Source organism: Channa argus, chromosome 3 (genome assembly GCF_033026475.1).
Source record: "Channa argus isolate prfri chromosome 3, Channa argus male v1.0, whole genome shotgun sequence".
Classification (NCBI taxonomy): domain Eukaryota; kingdom Metazoa; phylum Chordata; class Actinopteri; order Anabantiformes; family Channidae; genus Channa; species Channa argus.
In genome coordinates, this window is record NC_090199.1 from 14,972,293 (window position 1) to 14,977,500 (window position 5,208).

At 39.0% G+C, this 5,208-nt stretch overlaps 1 long non-coding RNA gene across 1 annotated transcript; it reads right to left on the reverse strand.

Moving 5' to 3' along the window:
* Nucleotides 1–1,449: 1,449 nt before the first annotated feature.
* Nucleotides 1,450–4,012, reverse strand: LOC137124011 (uncharacterized). The gene is made up of 3 exons (XR_010913897.1): nucleotides 3,799–4,012; nucleotides 3,092–3,250; nucleotides 1,450–2,154 (listed from the first exon to the last, which is right to left on the reverse strand). It is a non-coding gene; the product is annotated as an uncharacterized lncRNA (long non-coding RNA).
* Between the last annotated feature and the right edge of the window lie 1,196 nt (nucleotides 4,013–5,208).

Sequence of the window (5,208 nt, forward strand, 5' to 3'; positions counted from 1 at the left end):
AGCGTGAACAGGCTTGAGCCCACAGCACACTGGGCATTGGAGAAAGGCCCACAGAGAAAACAATTTTGACAATAAACACAACAACAACAACAGCCTATTGTCTCTGTGAGAGCAGAAATGAATGGGTAACAGAATAGACAGATGAATGAAAGGTTTGTTCACAGCTGCTGTTATAGATGGATGTAGAAGTTCCTACTTTTACTGTGGTGCTGCATACAGCACAATTCTTTCTTTTAATTTAGAAAGGGAGAGGTTTAAGGTGAAGGTTGATAATGTTTAATACTTAGTCTTTTCACTTTGCAGCTGCAGATGTTTCAGACTCAGTCTCACTTTGACTGTTGCTAAGAAACTTCAGATTCAATGCCAGCCAGTTTTTAGCTTGTTGATTGTGAGTGTGACAGTCGTGGAGACCATACACTGATCACTTGTAGGTTCTTGAGAAATCATGACAATAAAAAGACTGAATTAACTGTCATGAGTAAATGTCAAATCAAGAGGTAGCTTCACTTGTATTACTGTTGACTGGAGTTCTGTTTTTCTATGAAATTATTACATTTTAGCTTTTTCCTTTAAATAAATGAGTGTAAAATATACTTTCTTTCTGTAAACAACAACCTGATGGTTATAAACAGCTTGTTAGCTTTGACCTGTAGCAGCCACATTAGGGAATGAAGTAGTAGTAAAGAAGTAGTAAAATATAAAAAGGAGGAGGTCAGGGTTAAAAAAAGAGATCGCTGTTCGTTTGTGGTTTCTAACAGACATATAAGTCCACCGCTGCTGACAGTCTGATGCAGACTGTGACACTTAGCTTGTGTAGGTGCGTCTGGCTCCTCTCAGCCCTAATCCACATCCACATAACAGCATGTCAGAGTCAGGTGTTACAAGAAAGCTTTTTCACAGTTTAGACAAATAAATTGGTGAGTTCACTCCGCTGACACGATCGTTTTTTTTAACTATATGTTTTCTTGCTTTTCTCCACAGTTTTGTGTCCTACCAAACTGTTTTCCCAGTTATGTTGTATTAGCAACATTGTCATTGTATGTATTATGTTCAGTAAGAGTAACTATATTTGCAAAAGCCGCATTTGTTAAAGGACGCCTTCACTGACTTTGAACTTGCCACTTTTGGTTCCAGTTTGGGCGGTACATGTACACAAATGCCATTAAGTTCCCTTTGACTTCCCTGTATTAAAATATCTCTCTACTTCTAGTTTAAGTAGATGACATCACTTGGAGGAACTTTCAGTTCAGATTATGTCATTTTGTTGTTCTTACTCATCTGAACTCCTATCGATGAAAAACTCCTCTGGCTGATGTTATCTGGAGGAGTTTTTCAGCTAGAAGCAATATTTTCATAGGGAAGTTAAAAAGCATTAATGTACATGTACACACTAAACTAAAACCGTAGAAAACAAGTTGAAAATTGGTGAAGTCACCTTTTAATGGCAGTGTGTGTAGTAGTTAAGTTTAGATAACAGAAACACTTAGAGTATCAGGAGAACAAAGTTTTGCTTAAATTGTTTAACCACTGTAACCTCGCCTTGACCAAGTCATGTAAGTGTAACCATGAAAAGAGTAGTAATGCTGTTGATACTGCAAGTATGTTGTAATGCAAGGTTGGATATTGGTGGACAACCAATATGTTGTCTGTGATTTTACTGATTTTACTGATACATTTAGTGTCAACATATATGAGTTGAATTAATAGAGTGCAGCTAGGTGAAGATGACTTGATCCATGTCAGAACTGATTGTCTGAGGTCGTCCCAGTTTCTTATTATGTTTATTAAATCTGTAATTGTTTTTGTGATAATACAGTACAGCCTTCATATGCTCCATAATGTCAAATGAATTTCTACTAGTGATCTTAAAGTGAATAAATGGAAAAAATATAAAAATACAGCTACTGGTAAGGAACTGGAGGTTTACTGTATAATGACAGAGCACCGGCTACAAAGGATTCATCGGAAAGACTTTTAGTACTAAACCACCCGACAGCGCTCTGGCTCACAGCGTCTGTGCTGATGTGGGCGGCAACAACATGGCTGTGTGATCACAGTCCTGATTAGCTGCTGCATCTATCACTGAGTGTTTAGACAGGACCAACAGCTCCGCTGATGGACATGAGGTCACTCCCCTGTGCAGGTGCTGAAGAACTGGGAGATTGTACAACACACACATTCACACACACACACACACACACACACACATACAAACTCTTATTAATACTGCACAGTACTATTTCATGAAAACTATTACGCAGAGTTGTAATCAGAGAAATGTTTATTTGGCAACGTGATAAATGATAAACTATACAGGCACTGCCCATACTGTGATGTCTTTCCTCTGTGATGTCTTTTGCTTTTGAGTTTTAGTTTGTCTCGTCTTTCAGGGTGGACGTCAGTGCCCAACAAAATATTTTTTCCTCACATGGCTCATCCCACTCATCCACAGGTTACTTAGTATAAAATACTTCTTGGTGTAATTTGGGAATCCAACTAACTGGTACTGGAAGACAGCAAGTCACTACTGTCTTAAGCATCTTTGTTGACAGCTTCCACTCTTTTCTAGACTGTTTTTATCTTTCGCTATATTTGGGAAACACATCCCATCTCACAAGATTTTTCCAGACCACAGGTGTTGTGAGCAGCTAATGTAGGTTTATCAGATGCAACATTTATTTTAAATGAAGATGTTACGGATTATTGCTCAGGGAGACTTCTGCACACTCTATCTGTCTGATTGTGTCTATTTATAATGTTAAGCCGCAGCAGCAGGTGGAGATTTGTACGTCTGCAGCCTTTTGGAGCTGATGAGTCTCCAGAGCTTCAGACTGATGGCTGTACTCACTTGTCCTGATCTGGGAATAATCATTTCCTGTGATTTGGGAATATTGTGCGATTACACTCTGTCTTTGTTAATTAGTCAGGGACTATATAGAGTGTTGGTATTTTCTGTGTGTATGTGTATCTGTGCCGTTCAGTTTGAGAGTCATGGAAGTCATTTGCTCTTGATACGTGCTCAGTTTACTTGTCTGTATAACCTGCAAGAAAAGTTTGTTTTGGTAACTCTTCTCCATCTGTTTTCACCCACCTGTTTGTCTGTCAGTCTGTCTGTCTTTCTCTCTTTTTGTCTTCTCTATCTTTAGGTCTCTTCATGGTTCTAACTCTTAATTGTTTCCAGAGTGTTTGTTCGGAAATTTGTTGATTTCTCCATCACACGCAACCAGAATTGCAGCCAAGGCATTCCCCTCTGTAGATACACACATTTACACACACAAAATGTTAAATCCTTAATTCCATACTTGTGATGTCTTCACTGTGTTACTGTATAGTGTGTGTGTCTGTGTGTGTGTGTTTGTGTGTACACTGTATGCATGCTGCTGCAAACACCAGTCTGTTTGTATGAGTTGTGTATATGAAAATCCCAATTCAGAATGTATATAATTAGTCAGGATCTTATTTCTGCAGACACTTTCACACACTCAAACACACACTCACACACACATGCGCAGATACCCTAATGTTTGTGTTTGTGGTGTCATGGTGATGCCACTGGCTTTTTGTGTCTCTGCAAAAGCAGTGAGAAAGGTGAGAGCACCACCCATCCTTTAACTCTTCTCATACTGCCTGCATTCTCCCATGAATTTCCTTTTCTTTTTCCTTTCTATGTATCTTTTTTTTTCTTACCTGACTTTCTTACAAGTTTTCTTCATTTTTTTCTCCTTTTTTCAGCTCTGCAAGCCTCCCTCATTAACCACACAGAAATCTATTAAGACTTATCCCATTTATATTCCTTACCTCCTGTGCACTTCCTTGACTCCTCTTGTTGTGTTTCACTGAGTGAAGAATTCAATAGGTCACAACGTGCACTCTCAGCACAAACTCAATTTCCCATCATCCTCTTCACACTGAGCTGAGCCCATCCTCACACTGTGGTTGAATAAAAGCTTCAGAGCGAGAGATGAGATCTGAAAAAACTAAGATAGCATTTGAAGCACAAGGATGTGGTGAGAGAAGTTGGGTTTTTGAATAGGAAGTAGAAAGAGTCAGAGAAAGTGGGAGAGAGATGCTGGAAGGCAGGGAGGGAAGGAGGGAGGGAGGGACTGTAAGGTGCTTTCCCAATTCTAGCCTTGAAATCGTTGCTTGAAAAACATGTGGTCTGAATCTGTTTTGAGGAAAAAGGACGAGATCACACAGTAGTGCTTTACACACACACACACACACACACACACACACAGTCTACTTATAGCAGTCTGTGATGTCATGTCCCACTTCAAGTGCAAACAGACAACATGCAGCGGAAAATCTAAACCAAACCAAATTTTCTTTGTGTGTGTGTGTGGATACAGCTGTTGACATTTTTTCATGTCTATGTGTCATAAATAATAAAAAAGTTTCAAAGACACACACAAAACACCCAACAAAGCTTGTACCAGCTCTATTAAATGTTTCCTTTTTTCTGTGGACAACCATTTAAAAACATAAGGCTTTACAGTGGTTGAACCAATCAGTGGTTTCCTCTACTGGGGTTGTCAGGTAAAGACCCTTTGATCGGGGTGGACATGGATGCTTGGGAAAGCTACAGCAGTTGTTTAACGGTGCTTTTCCCAGATCTTTCACCACCACCCAATCCTCATCTGTTTTCAATAGTGGAATGAACCACAACCTCAACGTGTTGCCTCCTTGCCTTTCTTCCTTTGTTTTGCTCTGATATATTTTTCTCTAGTCATCATCTTGTTGTTTATTTCTTGTTTTGCATAAAGAAAAGGGAAAGTCCAAGAGTTGTAGCATACGTGATGAAGAAATTGTGTATCCAAGGAAGTTTCAAAACAAAAAACCATTGTGTGCCATTGTACACTAAACTATGTCCGTTTGTTAGGAGAGCGTAATGCTTTGAAAATTTATTTGCATACAAAATACTTGAAATGTCAGGTGGTTTTAGGTGATGCTATTCAGTCATTTTAGATCTGCCAAGCCACACAAAGCTTTAAAACTGACATGCTTCTTACTTTAGTCTTTTGTAGGCTGTTGTGTCAGTAGATGAATGTCTTCCTTTTTTTGCAGAGGTGGAATCTTTACTGTGGAGAAAATGAAGTATTGCTGCTTTGAAACATCCACCAGACTAGTGAGGATAATGGTGATTGATGATAGATACACAGTATGTAATGAAGCAGCTTTTCAAAATGTAACTTTCTGTAGCACAATTGT